The sequence below is a fragment of the Phoca vitulina genome, unplaced genomic scaffold (genome assembly GCF_004348235.1).
Source record: "Phoca vitulina isolate PV1807 unplaced genomic scaffold, GSC_HSeal_1.0 scaffold9, whole genome shotgun sequence".
NCBI lineage: Eukaryota > Metazoa > Chordata > Mammalia > Carnivora > Phocidae > Phoca > Phoca vitulina.
The window spans coordinates 12,374,041-12,400,396 of NW_022589712.1; the positions used below are offsets into that span (position 1 = coordinate 12,374,041).

The 26,356-nt window shown below is 42.1% G+C and overlaps 1 protein-coding gene across 5 annotated transcripts in view; it reads right to left on the bottom strand.

Moving 5' to 3' along the window:
• TIAM2 (TIAM Rac1 associated GEF 2) overlaps positions 1-26,356 on the bottom strand; it is a 226,013-nt gene that overhangs the window by 156,160 nt on the left and 43,497 nt on the right. For 2 of the 5 annotated variants that reach the window (XM_032407598.1, XM_032407601.1), the window contains exon 1: positions 22,672-22,785. The exons of 2 other annotated variants lie outside the window; for them this stretch is intronic. The gene's annotated coding sequence lies outside the window, so the exon portion shown is untranslated. Of the gene's footprint in view, positions 1-22,671; positions 23,118-26,356 lie in introns of those variants that run through there. One more of the 5 variants, XM_032407592.1, reaches the window with a different exon arrangement.

A 26,356-nucleotide genomic window follows, 5' to 3' on the forward strand; every position in this document is an offset into this window, starting at 1 on the left:
GTCTGCCTTCGGCTCAGGTCATGATCCCAGGGTCCTGGGATCGAGCCCCGCATTGGGCTCCTTGCTCAGTGGGGAGCCTGCCTCTCCCTCTGCTGCCACTCCCCCTGCTTGTGCTCTCTCTTTCTGACAAATAAATAAAATCTTAAAAAAAAAAAAAAAAAAAAAAGGTCACATAGGGACAAGAAGAAAAGAAACAGTGATTTCCACAGGCTTATTTATAGAATTTGCATTGTGAGAATATAAGCAAAACTAGAAAGAAATAGCTTAACAGTGTGTTTATATGAATAAAATCAATTTTGCCAATATCCTACTCTGGAGAGGAGAGGGGAGAGGCGGGTGGAAGAGAGGAGAGGGAGAAGGCAGCGGAGGGGGGGGGGATGAAATGAGACATTTATCTTCACTACAGTAGTAACTAGAGCTCAGGATAAATACATAACCTAAAACAAGGAGGTCTTGTTTATTTTCAATATGCTTGCACACAAGTTATTAATCACATGGGCCATGGAGTATAATTATGTAACCCAGTTTTAATGTTCAAACCCTGTCAGGCCTCCACCTAGAATTACTCAAAAGCATTTTGCCCCCATGGAGAAACAAAGACACAAAGTCTCAGCCAAGGTAATAAAATCCCACAGTGAGACGCTCCCCTGCAGGCCTACTGCCAGCTCTTATACTACATTTGGTTCTGGGCCAAACCGAAAGTTCTGAGGAGGTCAAATATTCAAATTCCAGCCCAAAATACAGTCGCAATCACAATTAAGGAACAGGCAAGCCAGATACATAAACTTATCAGGGGTTTATGCTTTTAGCGATGTTTACGAGACCATTCGCTTTTACATGGGCTATGAAGTTTGCACATCCCAGCGCCATAAAAGCTGGACTACAGGGCGCCTGGGTGGCTCAGTTGGTTAAGCGACTGCCTTCGGCTCAGGTCATGATCCTGGAGTCCCGGGATCGAGTCCCGCATCGGGCTCCCTGCTTCTCCCTCTGACCCTCCCCCCCTCATGCTATCTCATTCTCTCTCTCAAATAAATAAAATCTTTAAAAAAAAAAAAAAAAAAGCTGGACTACACGTTTCAGGTTTGGTTCTGAAAAGTGAGGTACCAAACTTCACATTAACTTATTCCAGCACTCACCAATAACATCCATGTTTTTACACTGGCAAAGGAACTCTTTTGGGTAATTACCAAACAGCACAAAGTCAAAGAAGCTTAAAAGAAATTTACAGGTAAGTTTGTAGACTGGTTTTTTTTTTTTTTAAGATTTTATTTATTTATTTGACAGAGATAGAGATAATGAGAGCAGGAACACAAGCAGGGGGAGTGGGAGAGGGGAGAGGGAGAAGCAGGCTTCCCACCAAGCAGGGAGCCCGATGTGGGGCTCAATCCCAGGACCCTGGGATCATGACCTGAGCCGAAGGCAGACGCTTAACGACTGAGCCACCCAGATGCCCCAAGTTTGTAGACTGTTAATAAAACCCTGCAACTGTGACTCTAGGCTACTTACTCATTCATAGTCATCAAGAGAAAACTATCCATTTTCAAAGGTATACGGTATGTAGTCTTCTGCATGAGGCATATATTGGTCTAGCATCTTTCTTCTAAGCTCTGTATCTTCCATGGGATAATCATATGGGATTCCACATAAATATTTTGCCATATGTATCCATCCATTCTTTCTACAAAAGTTCGGCTTTCTTCTGTTTATTACTTTTATCCAACGCTTCACCACCTCATATCCACATATACATTGTTTTTTATTCAGTTACAAAATGCATGCAATAAAGTGCAAAAATCTTAGCTGCACAGTTCCATAACCCTTTACATATATATATATATATACATGCAACTATCAATCAAGATAGACCGCAGAAAATGTACACATAATTGTTCATGTCCATACACACATGCATACACCCACACACACTCCATCCTTGGGATCACAGTAAGGCTGTGGAATAAACAAACAGGAACGAGATCGACCACAGTATGATCAACCGCTAAAACATTGCTCTTTAGTTGATTGTGGAAAAAATAAAGTATCATTTACAATTTGATGCAGAGATCTTGTTACTGCATTTCTAAGTCTTGAATCATTACCCCTTTTATTAAATCATGTTGCTTTGCCACTAAATCTGAACCAGTTATTTTCTTTAAAAAAAAAATGTTACAAGTCACAGACTAGGAGAAAATATTTGCAAATCACATATCCAATAAAGGACTTGTATCCAAAATATATATTTAAAATTGTCAAAACTCAACAATAAGAAAGTAACCCAGTTTTTTAAAGGGACAAAAGGTCTGAATCCACAATCAAAGAAGATATAGAGATGGCAAATAAGCACATGAAAGAGGCTCACTGTCATTAGGGAAACGCAAATTAAAACCACAAGGAGATATCACTACACGTTAGAATAGCTGAACTCTTTTTTAAAATAAATTGATAACATCAAATGCTGGTGAGGCTATGGAGCAACGGGTGGGAATGCAAGATGATACAGCCACTATGGAAATAGTTCCACAGTTCCTTATGAAGTTAAATACACACCTATCATATAACCCAGCAATCCCACTCCAAGGTATATACCGATGAATTAACTTATGCTCAAAAAGCTGTATGGAAATATCTATCCATAATCTCCAACAACGGGAAACCACCAAAATGTCCTTTGAGAATGCAATGATTAAAAGACAGTAGTAATCCACACCATGGAAAACTACTCAGCAATAAAAAGGAATAATCTGTTGATTCACCCAATAAACAGGATGTACTTTGCTAAGTGAAAGAAGCCAGACCAAAAAAAAAAAAGGCCGCATATTTTAGAACTTCATTTATATGACATTCTGGAAAAGGCAAAACTCTTGGTAGAGAATCAGTGATTTCCAGGCAGTAGGGGACCATACAAAGAAGGTGAAGGTAATGGAACTGTTTAGTATGCACTGGGGTGGTGAATACATGACTCTATGCACTTATCAAAACCCACAGAACTGTATACCACAAAGAGTAAACTAAATTGTTATGTAATATTTTTAAAAATCAATGAGGGTGTCAGGGGATCTCAGGATAAAATGGAGACTACACAAAAGGAATGCAACGATGTAAGTGGATGACAGAACTTCACTGCAGTGGGTAGGGGGGAAAGAAGCTGACTTAAATAACTTTGGAACTCAGAACTCTGATACTATAAGCTAATGACAGAAAACAAATTATATAAACACTGTGCTATAGCTGGTAAATCTATTGCTCTCAGGAATACCATCTGGCAATTCTGAAACTACTTTACATATACAGGACTGAAAAATTTACAAATAAATTGTAGATAATGGGAGCCAAGATTTCCACAAGAAGAAAAGGGGAAGGACAGAATGAACCCTGTGGTTCTGGATAATTTTATTTATACTTGTGTGTGTGTTTGTGTGTGTGTGTGTAGTCAAATACATTAGCATAAACTCATGTTTAACGCATATACATATACAGAAACATAGACATACGTAGTCAGTGATACCAGAGTGAACTCATGTTTATTTTAAGGAAGGAAGAGAAATGCAGATGTGTGTATACATAGGTCAGTTTATGTACACACATTTCCTAGCTCTGTTCATTGAGTGAGCCTGGAAGCAACAACAACCCTCCCATGAGCAATGAGCACACCCAGCACCCAGATCTTGGTTTCTAAATACCATTTCAACTAAAAGGCACCAAAGCTTTTTGCAGAAACGGCTAACTCCAAAGCTGAAGTAGGGATAAACCAAAGATGAACCAGGCATATCCTGTGGTTCCAGAACGCCCAAAGGACACAGAAACCAAACTGAAAGAGTTTTCAATCACCAAATTTGGAACAATGTGAACCTAATAATGATAGGACTAGGTTATAACCCAAAGAATAAAATAAATGACCATGCATCCACACTGATAAAAATAATCGAACAAATAAGTAGAAGGAACAAATCTTACTGACAAAAGAACTGCAATTATTCAATGTAGAATGAATGAGGAATATAGGAAATCATTACAACAGGAGTCATATTGCTCAGGCTGAACAAATACTAAAAGCAGTGGACAAAACTACAGAGAAATAGAATATCTGCAATGCCTCAAAGTACATCCCCCCCAAATTTGCAAAACACCATGCTGGTTTTCAGACAGGACTACAAATTACTTGATATTCCTCCCTCCAGAAGGTGGAGCTAAATCCCCTCCCATTGAGTGTGAGCTGGGCTTGGTAACCCGCTTCTAAGGAAGTACAGTGAAAAATAATAATGGTACTGTGGAGAAAGCTGGCTGACACCACTGTAAGCAAGTCATCATGGTTAACATCATGTTGTTATCATGAGCCCCTAATACGGTACAAAGAGAAGGACACCTCACCTTTATGATATTCTGCCCAAAATCAGTAACTTCAATCTGAGAAAACATCAGGCAAACACAAAGGGACATTCTACAAAATTCCAAATCCTTACTCACCAAAAATGTCACAGTCATAAAAACCAAGAAATGGTCACAGATTAGAGAATACTAAAGAGATATGACAACTAAATGCAATGCAGAATCATGAAATGAACCTTGGAACAGAAAACATACATTAGTGGAAAAACTGAGGAAACTCAAAATTTAAGTCTGTAGTTAACAGTATTAAACGAATCTTAATTTCCTAGCATTGATCCCTGAAATAGCTTCTCCTTCTCCACACTGCATAGCCAGCTCCTAATAACCTTTCAAAAGACAGGTCAAATGCCTTCTCTTCCAGGAAGTCTTTCTTGATTACACACTCTCTGATTTGTTGGATACTATTCCTCTGTGCTTCTATCAAAACACTTATTCAGTACCGTACTGTTTTTTCCCTGGTCAGCATCCTATAGGGGCTTGAGGAAGACAGGACAGTGGGGGATTATGATCATGAGCTTTGGAGATCTGCTAGATCTCAGTTCAAACCCCAGCTCCACAACTTTCCATGTAATCTTGGGTAAGTAACTTAAATCTTTCAGACTCAATTTTGCTCATTGGTAAAACAGACCCGAGACAAATTGTTCAAGGATTTAATGAAGTAACATATGGTGATTAGCTCAGTGCTTGCCAATAGTATGCTTTCAATAATGGTAGTGAATGTTACCAATCATTTTTATCATTATCAGGGGCTGAGTCTGTTCTACTGATTTGTATAGTACCTGGCAGGTGATAAGGACTCAGAAAATGTTTGCTAAATGAATGAATGAATGACTGACAAATATTTATCCAGTATCTACTTCACATATTAGCAACCCTTATCCTTAAGGGTATAGGACTAGACCTGCTTCTTTGGCTGCACCTTAAACTCACCTGGGGAATTTTAACAATCTATTAATGCCCAAGTGCCACCCTTAGAAATTCTAACTGGTCTGAGATGGAGCAGGTTGAGCCACTAATCTACTTGGAGGAAAAGGAAATATACATAGAACAACATCCCAGTAGTAATAAGCACACCTAACACCCAGGTTCTTGGTTCCTAATACAAAGAAACCAAGGCTCCTTGGAGAAATAGCTGATTCTAGAGCTGGGGCAGGAGAAACCACCATGATGAGGTACATCAAATGGATACTAGAGCCAACTGAAAGAGCTCCCAATGGACCACATTGAAACAATTTGAGCTATAAAATAAAGTAATACTGGATTATAAACTGAAGTATAAAATAAGTATTATCCATGAATCCATACTGATATAAATAAATGATTGGATAAATAAGTAAATGTGAAAGAACAGCTAAATCCCCCACGCAGAACTATAAATACTTTATGTAGATCTTTTGACCTCAAGGAGATGGAGAATAATTCCCATTCTTTAAGCAAGGGCTGTGCATAGGACTTTCTTCTAAAGGGTACAGAATGAAGAGAGAGAACAAGAGTAGCTTTAGAGTAGAAAAACCTGGCAAATACTACCTCAAGCCAGGTAATCAAGGTTAATATCAACAGTGATAGGTCTTATTGATAGTATGTACCCTTGATATCATGTGATAACGGTGCTTCAACTCTGTGATCTTCCTCCTAAAAACACATTAGTCCAGTTTAACCAGAAAATTAAGTGACATTCTACAAAATATCTGACCAATACTCCTCAAACTGTCAAGGTCATCAAAAACAAGAAAAGTCTGAAAAACTGTCACAGCTAAGAGGAGGTTAATAATACATGATAACTAAAAGTAATGCAGTGTTGGGACACCTCGGTGGCTAAGTCAGCTGAGCTTCATTCGGATTCTTGATCTCAGCTCAAGTCTTGATCTCAGGGTTGTGAGCTCAAGCCCTATGGTGGGCTCCATGTTGGGCATGGAGCCTACATTAAAAAAAAAAAAAAAAAGGAAACGGGCTCCCAAAAAAAAAAAAGGGGAGGGGGGGGGGGGGGGGGAGAAAATCTGAACAGAGTAAGGGCTTTAATTAATTATAATGTATCAATATTGGTGCATTGTAACAAATGTACAGTAATAAGGTAAGATGTTAAAGTCAGGGGAAACTGGGTGTGGTAAGTTATACAAGAGAACTCTCTATACGATCTTTGCAATAACTCTGTAAATCTGTTTGACAACAATAAATTTACTGAAAAGAAAGTTAGCCAAGAGATAAATGGGTGGCATCATTACACTGTCACTGGTCAGAGTACAAAGAAATTGCCGAGAGTCATGGAAAATTTCAATAAGGAAGAAGACTCAGATACGGGAAGTAGGCAAGTGTGGGCAAAAAGTCAGAATTCCCAGGACCCAAGAAAGGAACAACAAGGAGATCCATTAGAACCAATGAGACAGGGGTGCCTGGGTGGCTCAGTCGTTAAGCGTCTGCCTTCGGCTCAGGTCATGATCCCAGGGTCCTGGGATCGAGTCCCGCATCGGGCTCCCGGCTCTGCGGGAAGCCCGCTTCCCCCTCTCCCACACCCCCTGCTTGTGTTCCTGCTCTCGCTATCTCTGTCTCTGTCAAATAAATAAATAAAAATCTTAAAAAAAAAAAAAAAAAGAACCAATGAGACAGGGGCATAGAACATGCAGGAAAAAAATAATAAAAGCATAATTTGAACAATTTGTGTAATAAAAAGACACTGGAAGAAAATGGTTCATTTTGATTGATTTTTTTGGGCCACCCAACACTCCTCTAATGTGTTCGTTAACACCCCAAATTTTTCTCTTTCCTTATACAAAAGACCTTTTCAAATTATGTATGTGTATTAAGGGAGAGTGGGCAAAAAAAATCTCATGTATGAAATCAAAATCTCGATTTCATATGATGGATCCCAAACTTGAGTTCAGAAGTCGATACTGTACTAACTTTATTTTCATCCCTGAAGATATAATACTAAAACATTAATTTAATCTTCTATCACACCTTGCTTCCTAAAACTGACCCCTCAGGAACTTTACAGGTCATTGGCATGTCCTTGTTAGTTTTCTTTGGAAAGCCCTGGCACAGAAATATGGGTCTTCTGAAGATTCCTGAAATGGTACTTAGTAGCGATTATACACAATCTCAAGTACTTCATTGACTAATACCTCAGCAGATCCTTTTTTATCACAATTCCAACACTATATTTTTAAAAACTTTGTTCTTAGGGAGAACATAAACGCCTTTTATACCTACGAATATTTATGGTACGCCACTACCAAATAATTTCCCAATTTCCTTTCTCCTCCTGCCCTCACCTAACTCATATTTCTGAGACTGTCTCTAAGCATTATTTAGCATGAACTGACAGTAACAGCTTTTTAAAAAGGCAAAACATAGGAACAATGTATTTTAATTTATGGACTCCTAGGGCTGAAAGGGGCTCTGGACACTTCCAGACCAGGGCTCGCTCATGTGCGACACACACTCCCATATCACATCCAGATAGACATCAATAATCATCATTTTTCCCTACTTTCCAGTATTCTAATTTCTGAGGTACATGAATCTGACAGAAAAACCTACATCCAAACATAAGCTAAATTAGAGTGATTATTCACATTATAGCTGGATTTATTTACTACTTAAAAACAAATTTTCATTGGGTGACTTTTTTTTTTTTTGGTCATTCAACTTTTTTTTTTTAATTTTTTATTGTTATGTTAATCACCATACATTACATCCGGGTGACATTTTTTAAATGATACTTCATTTTAATATTGATTTACAAATATCTTAAAGCCACATATAGCAAATTCACTTAGTGGAGCTGCTATACTTACCTATTCCACAGAAAAAAGTTTAGGAAGGCAGTATTTTCAAAATATTTTGACACGCTTACTTGATTTAAAGTCGAAAAGTGATCAGTACCTTTATCTTCCTCTAAACAATACATGGACCTTAAAACACTTCAGCTCCAGTATCTTCATTACCATCTTCAATGTTACTAATTGTCTATTATTTTAGATCTACCTTGTTTTAATCACCCTAAAAATCAATTTTTCAAAATCAACAGTGGGATGCCTTTCAATGCTTGTTAAAATGTATACATGTTCCCCGAAGTCTTTGCTCATCAAGGCATTTTACATTCCATTTCTTCCTTTTAATTCCAATTAAATTTAATCCAATTTAGGTTTGTATGTGGTAAGCCTGCTCTTTCTCCATGAATCTGAAGATGTCCTGCCCTCCCTCTCAAGTGACAATTTAACTGAGTATAGATACCCACGTGGAAGTTGAAAGTATTATTCCATTAACTTCTGTCCTCTTATTGCTAATGAGAAGCCTATTGTCTAGAACTGCTGTCTTTGTAAATAACTTATTTTTTTCCTGCAGGATTCTCTTATTTCCCTTCAAATCTGGGGTTCCACAGTTTTGTATAACTTATGTGTACATTGCTTTGTTTTTCCAGCCCATGTTTCAATGTGATTCTCCCAATATTAGAATGGGCCCTTCATTCGTTCTGAAAACACTATCTGCTATTATCTTTTTTAATATCGGCTCTTTCCAATTTTATTCTAGTCTTCTAGACTCTTATTAGACATCTTGGACTACCTTATTCTGTCTGCAAGTCTCTCAATAACTTGCATGTTTCCAATCTCTTTCTCACTCTTTGCTACATTTTGAGTAATTATCTCAGATCTCTCTCTACATTCACTAGATCTCTCTTCCACTTTGCCTCATCTGCTATTAATGGACTACTGTGAAGTTGTTTGTTTGTTTGTTTAGAGCAGGAGCAGAGGGGGAGGGAGGGAGGAAGAGAGAATCCCAAGTAGGCTCCACACTCAGCACGGAGCCCTACACAGGGCTCGATCCCATGACCCTGAGATCATGATCTGAGCCTAAATCAAGAGTCGGATGTTCAACTGACTGAGCCACCCAGGCACCCCGGACTACTGAGTTCTTAACTGCAGTAAGTATGTGATATTTCTACAAGTTCTATTTGGTTCCTTTTCAAGTATTTCTATTCTCATTTCATAATGTACTATTACTTTTTTTTTTTTTTATTGAAAGAGGGAGCGTGAACACGGGGAAAGGGGGCAGAGGGAGAGAGAGAATCATAAGCCCGCTCCACACAGCACGGAGCCCAACACAGGGCTTGATCTCACAACCCTGAGATCATGACCTGAGCCAAAATCAAGAGCGGGATGCCTAAACGACTGAGCCACCCAGGTGCCCCCTATTATTTTTATTCTTAACAATTAGTTCTAACTTATTTCTTATTTCCCTGCAGACTTCGTTAGTATCTTAAATTCTCAGGATACAAATACTTCTGACTGTGGTGTTTTTTTGTCTCTTTGAGTGGATTCTTTCTTCATGCTGTTTACAATTTACGATCAGGAGCTCATCTTCAGAGAAAATTGTTTCTCTGTGTGAATCTCCTGTTGTTTCTGCTGTTTGTGCCGGTGATTTCACCTGTCCAAGGCCAGTCTTTAATCTACTAGCTTCCTAATATCCATAGCTGATGAAAAGAGAGAAATTGGTAGAAGTGAATACTATCTACATTCATTACTCAGCTTCTAATTATTTTTTTGTCCCTTGAATATTAAGTCTTGGTTGAATAAGTCAAAAGGAATAAGCAAAAAAAAAAAAAAAAAAAATCAGAATATTGCTGGGAAAGCCCAACTGGCTTTCACCAAGAGGCCTCCTCAGACCCCATCGTCTTAGTGAATTCCCCCACACCAGAGTATGGCTGTAGCTTAGAAGCTGAGAGCATCAAATCTTGCCAGTACACAGAAAGTGGGAGTGCCTCCCACAGGAGGAAGCACATAACTGAGCTCAGAAACCAACAGCCTTTAAACTGATGATGAAGAATTTATCTCTCCAGCACAGCAGGACTGGTACAGCAGATAAACAGGGGGTGATAAATCACAATCAGGAGAGTGTCTGCTGAACTTGGACACAAAAGAAGGGGGGTTAGCTGAATAAAAAGAAATTTTAATGCTATCAGGCTGTATGACCCTGCATATCTAACCTCCCAAACCGTTCCTGGCCAATGAAACATAAATGTTCAAAGATCGCCGGATGTATTACTAGTGTTAGGTTACATACTCAGACCTTCCAGACCTTTCTGTCTCTACCAAGTGATTCTGCACATCTCTGCTCTAATCTCCCATAAGCTGTTTTACAGTTTAACGTTCAAAAAGAAATGACTTCCCCGTTTCTGAGCAGGATGACCATTTTTTTATCTGTAAATATTGTCAAACTTGTTAGTATTCCACTAATGACAAAATATATAGTAATATGTTCTTGTAGTGACTGTTTTGAAATAGTTTCATGTCTACATAAAAGTTTCAAGAATAAAGAATTCCCACATCCCTCTCATCCAGATATCCAGTTTCTCCAAGTATCACCAACTTACCATATCTGCTTCCTCCCTCTCTCTCTCTCTTTTCAGCTCTCCCCCCTTCCCCCCACTTTTCTCTCTCATATTATACACAGACTTTAGAGTAATATCTTGATCATTATATATTCTTGTCATCTGAACTTCCTAAGCATAAATAATATTTCCTTAACATTTCAGTACTTTGGATGCCCAATGTCATGACAGCAACCCATTTTTATTCTATTATACCATGAAAGATACAGAAGATGGATTTGCAATATGACGATATATTCTGGTTTTCACTTTTTGAAATAAATTTCTGTAACTCGTTTATATACACATCCAACATACATTAATAATTCAACAAATATTAATAACATCACTCTGCTAGCTACTAAATTTACAGCAGTCAATAAAACAAACACAATCCCAGCACTTAGGGAACTTAGAGAATATTTCCTACAATTCACTTCCGTCATAGAGTTTATGGCTAATCAGATCATGGAGAATAGAGATTTTCCTATGTTGCATATCACACTATCAATTCCGTAATCCTTAAAACTTCAGCGTTTATTACGTGCAATCAGTAGATAATTAGAATATTTAAAAGTTCTATGACCAATCAATAGATCGAGTAACATACATTATTGTAAATGGCATATTAATGTGAAATATTATCTTGCCACTGAAATATAAATCAATCACTAGTATTACGTTTATGGTACAAGTAAAATAATACAAGTAAAAGTAAAATCACAACAGAAAGAAAGATTATATTCTGCATTTTTTTTTTTTGGCATCTTAACTTATTCTGTATAGGAGCACTAAATAGTTAATCACACATTGTCCTCCCATGCCCCTCCTCCCCACACAAACCACAGGTAACAAGTTAAAAGAGTAAATCTACTTTCCACTGTGGCAAGTGCTAAATGAGGTGTGAGGGCTACATCTTTAAATAGAACAGTATGGGGGAAATTGCCACCTCATTTTAAATCAGTTTGCTGAGGTCTTTTGAAAGAGATGAGGTTTCAGAAATCATTCGATCGAAAAGAATCATAGCTGAAAAAGAAGGCATTTTAGGCCAAAAACATCTTGCCAGTAGACTTACAGGAAACACAATGGTTTTAGCAGGAAGAATGCATGCTTTGGAACCAGGTGCACTTGGGTCTCAATTCTGGCTTACTCATTATTAATAGTGCATTTTTGCCCTTGGGCGAGATTCTTTCCTTCTCTAAGGAAAATAGATGTGGAGAATAAAAGCTAACTTGAATTGTAAAAAGGATTAGAAAGAACAAAGCAGCACATAGCATTCGCTCCATCACTGGCCAGGATGGGGAGTCTAAGTGGGGACTACTTCCGCAGTACAAGGCCCCCCACAAAGCTCCCCCTTTCCACCATGGACCTGTAGGTTCGCTGGGGTCGTCTGCCCAGACTTCATCTTTGGCACCAGACTCTCCAGTCTTCGTATTCTCTCCTGGAGACCATTTGCTTCAGAGAAAGCCTAAGCAGTGAGTTGAGAAAGTGTTACTGCTAAAACTATCAACAACTACTCTGCTTTTACCCCAATAAAACACTCTCGCAGTGTTATTTTTCTTATTGTGACATATATTTAAAAACAGTTTTCCCTATAACTGCCACATGCTTTTTCTGACACACTGGATTTTTTGTCACTTAAAAAGAAAATCTTAAATGAAAGTAACTTGTTTTGCCCTGAAGTCAACTATTGTTCATTTCCTTTCCAACCAAACACACCAATTTTTTTTAATTAATGCTCTTTGTCTACAGACTGCTATTATTTCAGAGTAGAACTATTCTGATAAGAAGTGAACCAATTATAAAACTGGGAGTTAGAATAGCAGTTAAAATGTACACTCAGAACAAGGTCAGCTGCTAATACACCAGACATGCCAAGACTCCACTGCAAATAAAGTCAGACGAACTTTCCAGCCAAGGCCAAACCCAACAACAATCACAGCACTAATGGCCCATTGCTAATGAGCAAGCTTGGCAGCTAAGCAGGCAAAAATTCAGAAGACACAAAGATTAAACCATATTTCATTACCTAACGTTTTTTTAAGACTTCAACGAAGTCCAGGTAGGAGATGAACTAGCTGTAGAAGCAGCCTGTTGTGAAGACCGTCCCAACCCAGGTCTCCTCCCGCCTCTAGGTGGGAGCCTACCTTACCGCTGAGCTCTCGGGGTCAGAAGAGGATAGAAGCCCGGTCCTGGCCGCGCTCCCAGCCAAGAACCTCCGGAGGTCAAGGCCTTGCCCTGAGTTCACAGATGTGTCTGGCAGCCAGGTGAGGATGGTAACACAGCCTCTGGTTCTGTGCTCAAACAAGGAGCCAAGTTGGACTGAAGATTCCGAGATCTTTCTGTTCAAGCACTGCTGAGTTAATGTGTCTGTTGCACCATTTACAGCACTACAAAAACATCCTGCAGCGTCTCGGCCAAACTCTCCCACAGTCTTTATGCACCTTCCCAAAGACACCGGGACCTTCGGAGTCACCCCACCAGCTCCCTCGCCCTTGTGCCCCCAGTGCCACAGGCCCACTTCTGACTCCTTCACCCAGAACGACAGAACCCTGCCTTGCCTCTTACTCCCTCCTCGCCCTTCACGGCCACGGCCACGGCCACGGCCACGGCCACGCTGTTCCCGGCAGCCTTGTGTGTTCCTCTGCCTTTTTCTTCTCCGTGTATCGTCTGCTCCAAATCTCTCACTGCTAAGGTCAGCGGTAAGTCACAAATCAGAACCGTGAAATTGCCGCGGCTCAGCCACCCTACCGCTGGTGTGACCTGGTCACCTGCACGGCCGGAACCCTGACCGAGGGAGCGCGTCCCGGCACCTGGCCTCACTGGAACCGAAGCGGGGAAGCCCTGCCCACATGCCTCTCTACTTGGCCTCAGGAGGGACAGTGCCCTCTCTAACGCTCTTCAAACTCTGCTTCCCATCCACGGGCTTCTCAGGAGGTCTGCGGACAGACGGACAGAAGGGGACAAGGGCCAGGCTGTGTGGCGCTGGGACTTCTCCTCTTCCCTGGGCTCAGGTTTGGGGCAGGAAGGCCTGTGGGTGCTGGAAGCCCGGCTGCTGGATGAACCTGGGGACAAGGAGCTGAGGGGGGATAAGCATCACCTGGGAAGCTGGCCGGTACAAAAGCGAAAGGTGAAGACGCGGGCTACCAGCCCCAGGCCGGATCTGAAAGGTGGAGCCCACCTCTGCCCCCCCCTCCCTCCCTTTTCCTCGCCCACTCAGGCTTCACACAACTGACCGGAAAACATCTCCACGGACACACCCCGCAGCCGCCTGCCATTCCTCCCGCCATGGCCCCCCTCACCCTGCATCTCCAACAGGAACAGGAGTATAACAACTCACAATCCCAGTGGCAGAGGCAAGCGTCCTGGGCCAGCAGCTAGCACTGAGAAGAGGGGACTGCCCTGCAGGACATCAAGGGGCCGCTTAGGGCACAACCTAGAGCAGACGCCCTACACGCCAGTCCTCTGTCGGGCTTCCACCTCCAGGAGGCAAGAGAAGCGAAGGCTGCCTCTCTCCAGGCCAGTCTGAGAATGACAGCAACAAAAATTCTTTTTTTTTTTTTTTTTAAGATTTTATTTATTTGACAGAGAGAGACAGCGAGAGAGGGAACACAAGCAGGGGGAGTGGGAGAGGGAGAAGCAGGCTTCCCGCACAGCAGGGAGCCCGATGTGGGGCTCGATCCCAGGACCCTGAGATCACGACCTGAGCTGAAGGCAGACACTTAATAACTGAGCCACCCAGGCGCCCCAGCAAAAAAATTCTTTTAAAGAAAGCAAGCAAGCCCGATAAATAGCAGTGCTGGAAACAGGAAAAGCAGAGATCTGTGCTTCTGGAGGCAAGCACTATCCTTCCATGGAGTCCTGGTCAGGAGCAAAGATAAGGGGCAGGAGTGGGCACTGGGTGGGGGAGGGCAGATGGACTAGAGAACTGAACGCATTAGGGCTGAGCCCTCCATGCTCCTCCCCTGCCATCTCCTTCCCCTTTTCCTTCCCACAAAAATAGACGGTTCAGGGCTGGGAGCAACAGCAGAGGGTTGAACCCATCGATTAAAAGCAAGAAAATGGGCACTATGTCCCGGGGAAATCCCAGTGTACGTGTGGGCGAGGAGTAAGAGGCTGTTTGGAACCTCCGCATCAGAAAAGGCAGCCCCCCCGGGGGGTAAGACGCACTTACAGGCACCGCCCCCCCTTTCTTTGACAATTATGGAGGGAAACAGGGTCTGCCTGCGACTTTACAAGAGGCCTATTTTGAAAGCTGTCTCTACACCTGCAGAGAAGATCAAAGCCAATTTTGTCAGCTTATCAATGGAGTGCATTCATCAAAACCCACCACCAGCAAGTGAAGATCACAAGTTATCTGAGGAAAAGCCAGAACATGAAAGAAAGGGCTATAATGAACAAACAGAATTGGTCCCAGAAGAAGCCTAATTTGTAGAACAGAAGAAAACTTTTTTAAAAATTCTAGTAAGTATCTTAAGACAGATCGGAAATAATAGTGTGTCCACAAAGCAAGACCAGGCTGCTATGGGAAAGAAGCCATCAGAGGAAAAAAGTTCTCAACAGGAGGAAAAAAATAAATTTGAAATTTCTGAAAAGAAACCTCAATGGATTTGAGAAATAAAATGAACCAAGCTAAATCCCAAGGCTGGGAACTGGAAGAAAATATTGAGAAACATTACAGAACAAAAAGTTAAGAGCCAGGGAAAATATATCCAGAGGTCCTACATCCAGTCAAGATGAGTTTCAGCAGCAGCTGTAAGGGGAGGGAGCAAAACATCAGAGCATGAAGACAGCCCCCCCTCCCCCCCCCACTGACCAAAGTCCTGAGCCACAAGCTGAAAGGGCCCCCACCGCAGGCCGGTGAATGAAGACCCACCTACAGGAAGGCCACATCACCCCTGTTCCTCCTCCCATCAGAGGGGGCTCTGCAACATGGCCCCCTCAGGCACTTGAGAAACCGAAGATGAAGTGAGCCTCTCCTATGTTTCCTGTACCCAGCCAGACTCCATTGTCAGGATTTGGAACGAGAATAGGAAGAGACCAGAGGGCTGCCAAAAGATCTTGGGTCAAGTCCCGGCTTGTCACTAACTAGCTGACTGACCTGCTAGAGGTTGCTGGGCTTCAGACTCCCTGAAAACCAAGGGAGTGTTATGCACCTCCTTCCTCTGACCCCCCTCAGTGTTTCTGCCCCCTGCACAGCGGAATCACCCCAGGGCCCCTACAACACACAGGCCTGGGGTCCCACCCCCAGAGATTCAGACTAGCCGGCCTGAGATGAAACCAAGGAAATTCATCTTAAATTGCCCAGGTGACTCGCGGATCTAGTGCTGAAAACCATTGGACAGGAAGGTCTCCAAAAGCCCCTCTGGCTCTGTGGAAGGCCTCAGAGGGCATGGGGAAGAGCAGGCCGCCGAACCTGTGCGTAAATCCACTTTCTGCCTCTTCCCATCCACGTGATTCTAAGTCTCTAATATTGCCAGAATCTGGCTTTCCTCACGTGTATAATAGAGAGGATGATGCTTCCCCCGCTTAATAAGGCCGAAACAAAATTATACGAGGAGGGGCACATGGCTGGCTAAGTCGGTAGGGCATGCCACCCTTGACCTCAGGGTGGTGAGTTCAAGCCCCTCACGGGGCATGCAGCCCACTGGAAAAAAAAAAAAAATTATGCAAGAACCTGGATACAGCAACCGGCACCTCACAGGTGATGTAATTATTACAACTCTGTAATTCAGGTAACGAAGGGATAAGGGAGCTAAAAAGATCAGTGACATCCTTAAGTTCCCTGCTGAATTAGGTTAACCAGTGGGATCCTGCCCTCAGTATAAACCTGCCCAGGAGGCAGCGGCTAAGAGGGTCCCAGATGCAAAGTGTGCCGTGGCTGGAAGGACAGCCGCCTGAAACAGGATGGAGGAGGAGCCCACACCCTCTGGGAGGCCCCAGGAAAGGCTTTCCTCCCCCAGTGAATAAGCACTGTAGATAAAAAGTCTAGGGAAAAGTAGAAGAAAGCCATAACACTGGCTCCCGGCCAATCTGCCAAAAATTCCAATACAAAACTGTTTCAACTGAGACGATTTGTTCATTTGAAAGCAAGTTGGTGGCAGCACACCATTTATTTTCCTCTCGTGCTAAAAATAAGAATTTCCAAACTGACCTAATTAGGACTAACATCACAGCCGGCAGCATGAATAGCTCCAATGAAGGAGGAAAACGTACAGAGAAGTTCGTTTTAAAACAAACCTTATTGTTCATATTTTAATTGAAGTGGTTTAAGAATCTATACACTAAGTATATAATTCTATACACTAAGTATCCACTAGTAATGAAGTCTAGAACCTTAAGGCACAGATTTGAAAAGATTTAACGGACCAAATCAAAGCTGAGAAATGAACATGCAAAGTATTTTTTTTTAAAAAGTCTTTCTTCCTCCACTGACCAGAAACTCGGAACAATACAAAATTCCTCCTCGTTTTACTCATTCTCAGTATCATTTTTTTTCCACCACACCCTTTTTCTTTGGAATGCACATCAAGCCAAAAATAATTTGGCTAAATTCAATCCAATGGAAATGGTTACTACATGTAAAAGAACAGATTTTGAACTCCTTTTAATCTCATCTTTCCAGAGTCTAAAATAAGCAGAGGAGACCTCAATTCACCACAAACATAAATGAGTTTTATAAAGTTTCCCCAAAATCTCTGGGGGGAGAGGAAAAAAACTGAGTTTTTTTCCAATCATTTTCTATCGTTCAAGTGGCCCGACACAGGATAAAATCCCTACTTGAGTGATAATAGTGTTTAATTGGCTTAGAGACCTTGTTTTTCACCTTTAATTTAGGATCCAAATTCTAGTTTTGTCCAAGACGTGAAAATGAGTTTGGCAAATACATCCCAGTGCCCAACTGGCATCTGAACAATAGGCAATCTGGATGCTGAAATCAACTTCTAAAAGTACGGGATCTGGCTGAGCTGAAAAGTCTGAACCGCAGCTGCCCTGGCTCCATTAGGCATCACAAGGACCTCGCACTCCCTCCTCATCAAGAACTCTGCTACAAAAAAGGACTGTGGTCTATTCTTTGATTTTTCCGTCCATTTTCATGACAGGAAGTAAGTATATATTATTTCTGAAAGTTCTATTTTTCATGCAAAAAAAAAAAAAAAGAATGAATTTATGCTATTATTGGAAGTAAAACAAAGCAACAAGAAAACCAGAATTGCACTATTGCTTACTCCCCACGTGTCACGGCTCATTAAATGTCTCCCTGCCTGACATTCTGCAAGTTGCTCCCAATGAGTCCATCTGGTCACTAAGCGATGCTTTCAATGACAAAGGCTCCCTAACAACTCCATCAAAGGCTTAACTGACACTGAGGAATTCCCATAGGTAATGAGATTATTCTAATCTCTGATTGATGAAGTATTTTTCTAAGTAAGGAAACAGATATGAAGACGAATTGGGGGGTGGGGGGCGGAGAGGAGAAAGTAATTACCAAAGAAGAGAAGATGATGCATCTTCTTTGACATGGGAATACCTCAAGGTCATAATTATCATGGAAATTTTATACAATTTCTCAGAAGATGCCTCTACAATTTTATAATGCAACACTCCAGGCGAGAAATTCAAAATTAATTGGTTTGGGTCAAAGGTCACTTCATAGAATGCTAAATTACAGTACAAATTATTGCCAAATTGAAGTTTAGAAAAATGGTTAAATTAAACATGGACTAGAGTAAGATTCAACTGCATAAACCATTTTCCATCCCCCACAGCTTCCCAACTTATCTGTCAGTCTTCTGAATGTAACACATTTTTCCAGATCTTTTTGCTTCAGAGAATAAAGCTCAGAGGAAGTAAGCAGTTTGCTCCAGGCAGTTCCTTTCTTCTGCCTCTCCTTTTGGAACAGAGACAAGATACGTTAAACTAAGGAAGCTTAAGCTTCAGGGATCCTTCGAGGCCCTGGGAAGGACCCCGCCCGAAGTGTGTTCACAGCAGGCGTTCTATTAGAAATTAGAGAAAAAAGTGTTCTTCTTTTTAAGAGAACCCCAAATTGTACGAGCTTGAGGCCCAACAGAATCTGGATCCTCCTGGACCTACATTCCACTTTTCATATACTTTACCTCGTTATCCAACAGCTTCTGGAAATGTCAGGGGAGGCAAAGGAAGTAACACAATCCTCAGGATGCCACCATAGCATCAGGATTTTGTCTTCAAGACATGGCCCAAGCAAGACTTCAAGTAGTTTCTTACTTGTCAGGTTGGGGGGAGGGCAGAGTAAGGGGTGGGGGGGGGGGGCACTTCATTATTGCTAACAAGGATGGAAAAAATTCTGGCAATCAAAACTTTTTTGATAATGGGGCGCCTGGGTGGCACACTCGTTAAGCATCTGCCTTCGGCTTATGTCATGATCCCAGGGTCCTGGGATCAAGCTCCGCCATCGGGCTCCCTGCTCAGCAGAGAGCCTGCTTCTCCCTCTCCCACTCCCCGCTTGTGGTCCCTCTCTCGCTGTGTCTCTGTCAAATAAATAAATAAAATCTTAAAAAAAAAAAAATTTTTTTTAACTATTTTGGAGGACTGACCGAAACATTACTCTTAGAAGCTGAAAACTCAGTATATGTTAATTTAACTCCCTATGGTAGAACTGTGTACAGGGGAAATGACTTTCTTAAAAATATATACATATATATATATATATATATGTATATATTTTAAAGATTTTATTTATTTGAGAGAGAGAGCACGCGCGCACGCACATGAGCAGGGATGAGAGACAGATGCTGCAAGATAGGGAGAAACACCTAGAAGCAGACTTACCACTGAGCACAGAGCCCGACATGGGGGCTCAATCCCAGGACCCTGAGATCATGACCTGAGCTGAACGCAGATGCTTAACCAACTGAGCCACCCAGGTGCCCCCAAATTTATATGTTTAATTATGGTAAAATATACGTAACAAAATTTGCCATTTTAACCATTAAGTGCACAACTCAGTGGCATTATGAAAATTCACACCCATGTACAGTCATCACCACCATCTGTCTCCAGAACATTTTCATCTTACAAAACTGAAACTCCATGCTCATTAAACACTAACTCTCCATTCCCCCTCCGCCCCCAGCCCTGGGCAACTACCATTCTATTTTCTATCTCTGTGAATCTGACTACTCCAAGTATCTCCTGTAATGGTGTTAAGTGGTAAAACATACACTGTTTTGTGACTGGCTTATTTCACTTAGCATGAGGTCCTCAAAGGTTCATCCACGTTGCAGCATATGTCAGAATTTCCTTCCTTTTTAAGGCTGAATAATATTCCATTGTTTGTATATACCACCTTCTCTTTACCACTTTTTTTACATTCATCTGTCCATGGACAATTGCGTTGCTTCCACATTTTGGCCACTGTGAGTAACGCTGTTCTGAATATGCTACAAATACCTGTTTGAATCCCTGCTGTCAATTCTTTTGAGTATATACCCAGAAGTGGAATTGCTGGATTGTGTGGTTATTCTATTCTTAATTTTTTAAGAACCACCATAATGTTTTCCATAGTGATTATACCATTTTACAATCCAACCAATAATGCAGCAGAAGGGTTCCAATTTCTCCACATCTTTACCAACATTTATTATTTTCTGGTTTTTTGTTTTGGGGAAACCTTTTGGAAACAGCCATTCCGATGAGTGTGAAGTGGTACTTAACACTGTGTTTTTTATTAGCGATACTGAGGATCATTTTATACGCTTATTGGCCATTTGTACATTTTCTAGTCCTTTGGCTAGGGGGACATAAGTCTCTTGCTCAATGTTTTGGAAGCCCCATTCCAGCTTGCGGAACCCACTTATGGTAAATAGGCTGCAAGACAGGGAGAAACCTAGACCTAGAAGTGGAAAAGCAGAAACTGACCTTGTTTATAAACAATAACTGGGTTTGACTTTATTCTTAAAGAACAGGTCTTTGGTTCTGTAACTGTGACAAGAATCAACGTACTGGGATTTCGTTGGGTTCCAAGCATTGTACTCAATGCTTTACATACACGGTCTCCTTTAATTCTCACAATAATGCTATGGACACAATTAGTAGCCCCTGTTTAAGGATGAGAAAACCCGAGGTTTGAAATAGCTAAAGTACTTTGCTGCAGATCACAGAGATGGGGAACTGATGAGCTGGAATTCACACCAGCACTGTAGAATTTAGGGCCCCAAGTTCTCAGCCATTACATTCTGCTGTCCTAGCGCATCAAATACATGAATACAGAGCCCAGGAACAGGAGTGCTACGCAAACAGCAACACTTTAGGGTAAAAAGTAGAACTCAAAGGCCTTTTAAGACCATCTGCTCTGGACTGAATGTTTGTGCCCTCCTCCCCCCCATTCATATGTTGAAATCTTAACCCCTAATGTGGGTATTAGGAGGTGATGTTTGGGTAGGTGAATAGGTTAGGAAGGTGGCGCCCTCACGAATGGGATTAGTGCTCTTAACAAAAGAGGCCCCAGAGAGCTCCCTTTCCCCTCCTGCCATGTGGGAACACAGAAGACAGCTGCCTATACACCAGGAAGCAGGCTCTCCCAGAATCCTCTGGTGCTCTGATCTTGGAATTTCCAGCCTCCAGAAGGATGAGAAATAAATGTGCCATGCTTAAACAAAGAGTTTAACAAAATTATAAATCATACAGTTTAACAATCGTAACCAAAAATTTATAGTATTTTTGTTATAGCAGCCTGAACAGACTAAGAAATTGGTACCGAGAAGCGGGGTGCTGCTGTACAAATACCGAAGCATGAGGAAGTGGCCTTGGCACTGGGTAACGGGTAGGGGCTGGAAGAGTTCGGAGGTACATACTAGAAAAACCCCATACTACCATGTGAGGACCATTAAGGAGGATTCTGGGGAGGACTCAGAAAAGAGCTATACAGAAAGTGGTGTGGTCTCCATGTTTGTGTCCCCCCAAAATTCATATGCTGAAACCCCAATCTGCCAAGTGATAGCAGTCGCAGGTGGGACTTCTGGAAGGTGATTAGGTCATGAGGGAGGAGCCCTCATGCACGAGATGAGTGCCCTTACAGAAGACAGCACAGAGAGCTCACTAGGCCCTTCTGCCAGGTGAAGATACAAGAACTTAGCCACCTGGAAGAAGGCCCTCACCTGACCATGCAGACACCCTAATCTTGGAGGTCCAGCCTCGAGAACTGTGAGAAATAAATTTCTGTTGTTTATGAGCTACTCAGTCTGTGGTATTTTGTTATAACCAGCCTGAAAGGACCAAGAGAGAAAGCTTCCATTTTCTTCAAGAATACTTAAGTAATCATGAGCAGAGCGTGTGTAGAAATATGGATGGTAACAGGCATTGTGATGAGGTCTCAGATGGAAGTGAGGAGGTCACTGGAAACAAGAGGAAAGGCAATCCTTGCCGTGAAGTGTCAAAGAACTTAGCTGACTTGCATTGGTGTTCCAGTGTTTTGTGGAAGGTTAAACTTGGGAGTGATGAAACTGGATATTTAGCTGAAGTAATTCCTAACAAAGTGTTGAAAATGCAGGTTGGAACTTGTTTGCTTTCCCAGGGTTCACAGCTGGAGAGGAATCTGCCTCAGGACGAATGGTACCTTAAGTCTCCCTCACACCTGATTTAGATGAGATTTAGAGGAGACTTTGGCCCTTTAAAGCTGATGCTGGAATGACTTCAGATTCTGGGGGCTGTTCAGACGAATGAATATGTTTTGCATTTGAGAAGGACACGAATTTGGGGGTGGGGGGACAAGGGCAAATGAATGTTGGTGGCTCCCCAAACTGATCTGTTGAAATCCCTACCCCCAGTGGGATGTTATTAGGAGGCAAGGCCTTCGGGAGGGGCACGGGTTATGAGGGTGGGGCCCTCATGAATGGCACTAGTACTCTTACAAAAGAGGCCCCCGAGAACCCACTCACCCTTCCACCACGTGAGGATGCAGGGACAAGATGGCTGTCTCTGAATCAGGAAGCAGGCTCTCACCAGACACCACGTTCGCTTGTGCTTTGATTTTGGACTTCCAGCCTCCAGAACTAGGAGAAACAGATGTTTGCTGTTTAAGACACCCAGTTACGGTAACTTTGTTATAGCAGCCAAACTAAGACGTTATCTACTACGGCTCCCTATAAACTCTTCATCTCATTCTTTCCAAAAGTTTTTCTTTTTGAATTTGACTGTCCTGAGCTCCACGCTCAGCCTGGACAACCTCTACCTGAGCTCACAGACCCTGGGAAGACCCCAAGAATCACCATTATCCCCATTAAGGAGCAGCATTATGTAGTCTTTCTGTAAAAATAGAAGAAAAACTTCAAAGTAATAAAGCAAGACAGCCCAGTCACCAAAATCAAGGCTTTTTTCATAAAGGGAAAAAAACTATACAAACTACAGAAATGCTAATAACGGTGCTCCAGTCCAACCTCATTACAGTCAGGGGGAAAGGGGCACTTCAGCTGAGGGCACGCCAGGAGGGCCTCACCTCCAGAACCAGCCCCCAGGAGGGACCGGAAGCTGGCTGTGACGCAACAGCCAAAAATGTTCCTGTCACCTCACACAACACTCTTACTTCATGCTCTCGAATCCTCTTGTGTAGGGGCGAGGGGAATTCAGGAGAAGCAAGTGTGAAATGTGAACGGTGCCCCTGGAGACGTGCAGCATAGAGGCCAGGAATTCAGAGATATGGCGACTCAGGGTACATCCCAGCCTTGTTCCTCCCAAATGCCACTAATCCCAGGAGAGCCCCCTGGAAAACCTACATTTGTAGGTCCCCGTCCCCCCCCCCCGCCGGCCACAATCTATGGCTGCGAAATACAACGTTCATCAAAGGAATCACTGCAATCAAATCTCTAAGTGTTTGCTGAGCACGTACCATGAACCTTAACTTACTATCCCAGGTACTACCGGGTATGAAAGTGACTTAGGACATCTGTTCTTCATGAGCTTATATTTCAGACTGGAATATATATACATACACATAGAATAGGAGACTACATATGTTATATATAAATAGGTTACATGTTATAGATCTAAAAAATATATATAAAAGAAAATTATATATAGAAGAAATATGTATTATATAAGACAGATTATATATAAGGGCGCCTGGGTGGCTCAGTCGTTAAGCGTCTGCCTTCGGCTCAGGTCATGATCCCAGGGTCCTGGGATCGAGTCCCACATCGGGCTCCCTGCTCTGCGGGAAGCCTGCTTCTCCCTCTCCCACTCCCCCTGCTTGTGTTCCTGTTCTCGCTATGTCTCTCTCTGTCAAAAAAATAAAAAAAATCTTTAAAAAAAAAAAAAAAAAGACAGATTATATATAATTAAATTTTATATAGTCTGTGTAACAGGACTATATGTATATTCTATACATAATAAAGATTATGCATATTGTTTATTTATTTATTTATTTGAGAGAGAGAGAGAGAGAGGGCATACACAAGTTGGGGGGGAGGGATAGAGGGAGAGGAAGAAGCAGGCTCCCTGCTGAGAGGGATTCCCAACATGGGGCTCAATCCCAGAACCCCGGGATCATGACCTGAGCCAAAGGCAGACACTTAACCAACTGAGCCACCCAGGTGCCCCAAAATTATGCATACTGTAAATAGATTATTTTACACATTACATATATAAGATTGTGTGTGTGTGTGTGTATATATATATATATATATATATATCTTTGTAAATTAAACTCATAATTATAGAGTACAGACCACAAGACACCCATAGTAAGTGTCTGAGAAAGAGAGAGAAAAACACCCTGCTCCCCTTGACTGGCACCAATCAGATCTCTGGAGAAGCACAGTTTCAGGATCCTTGCTCTATCTATCAAAGTTCATCAATTTTGGGCACCTGGGTGGCTCAGTCAGTTAAGCGTCTGCCTTCGGCTCAGGTCATGATCCCAGGGTCCCTGGATCGAAACCCACGTCGGGCTCCCTGCTTCGTGGGGAGTCTGCTTCTCCCTCTGACCCTCCCCTCTCTCATGCTTTCTCTCTTTCTCTCTCTCAAATAAATAAAATCTTTAAAAAAAAAAAAGTTCATCTTTTTTTTTTTCAAATATTTAGCATAACAAACATAAAACACTTAGGAATCAAATTAAGACATAAGAATTTATTCAGTTAAGAAAATGCTATGGTATCATCGAAGGCTATATAATCACATGAGAGTAAGTGGTTGCAAACAAAGTTTTTCCTTCTCATTGGCTTCATAAGATCAGAATTAAAATCATATTTTTTAAGTATACCCATATACCTCAATAAAGATGTTTTTTAAAAAGCATATCCATCTTTGAGCAAATCCCAATATCAAACTGCAGACTTACAGAAGATTATAAACTAGTACCCAGTTTACAAGATCTCTGAACAGAGACATATTTCCTACATCATTTAAAGTAAGATTCTAAATGGCAGCAACCCCGTGAGTGAGCTCCACGATGACAGGAGCCTCATGACACACCCTGAGTCCCAGGCTCTCAGCCGTGCTGAGCCCAGACTCCTGCCCCACAGAAGCTGTGGGAGAGGTAACCGCTGCTGTAAGCCTCCAAGTGACGGGGTAATTTATTAATTATAAACACATAACTAATATAGTTACCCTTCTAAAAATTATGCTAACGATGATGGACAGAGTGCTTATCCTTCTTTCAGTTTCTAAATTTCCATTTTAGACTGAAATATTCTTTATTATACAGAACTGATTTTTTTGTTGTAAGGATGTCGTAAAAAACTGAACTGATTTTAATAGAATTTGATGCAAATTTTAAAAAGAAGAAGAAGAAAGAAGAGATCAGGACACAAAGAGAGACACAGGGCTGGGCCTGTATGGCAGGACGACCGTGTAAAGAGGCAGCAAGAAAGTGACTGTGCAGGCCAAGGACAGTGGCCTCAGAGGAAACCAAACCTTCCAGCACCTTGATCTTGGACTTCCAGCCTCCAGAACGGAGAGAAAATAATTTTATGTTGTTAAAGCCAACAACAATATAGGATTCTATTAAAGGGCACATTTTAAGACACAAGATGAGACAAGATCACTGAAAACAACATCTGATGAGCTACCAAGGCAGAAGCAACTTGTTCTGGCGACAAGGCAAAGATGCCCACAGCTGATACCGCTCAGAGACAAACTGCCGAAGGAGGCCCAGCAGCACCAGGTCGGACCTCCTGAACACGGCCACCAGGGTAGGTTCTCAGGCCCACACCACTGCTCCCAACTCAGAGGAGGAAGTAGAATGGAGGTCACAGGAGTTGGGGTCTGTCATCCTCTCCTGCAGCCAGTACCCTCATGACAGAGACAAGCATGCTGATGTCCTGCCCTGAGGCAGGGCTCTGGCCGTGCGGACGGAGAGAGGCCGTGGCATTCCTCCCCTTTCTAAGGGGGTCAGGATACTGTCTGGTGCAGGAGCGTCATGGCGGTCAGCCCAACCCACTGCCTTGCCCCGTGCCCCCCGCCACACCTGGACGGACTCTGTCTGTTTCCCAGTTTTGCCTTTTACCTCTAGCATCCCCTTCTAAATCTGTAGTTTCTCAAAAAGCTTCCTTACTCTCAAAGAATGCAAAACCTCCCCACCTCCCAGGATCCCCCCCTTCATCTCAACCAGGATCACCCACCAAGAGAGAC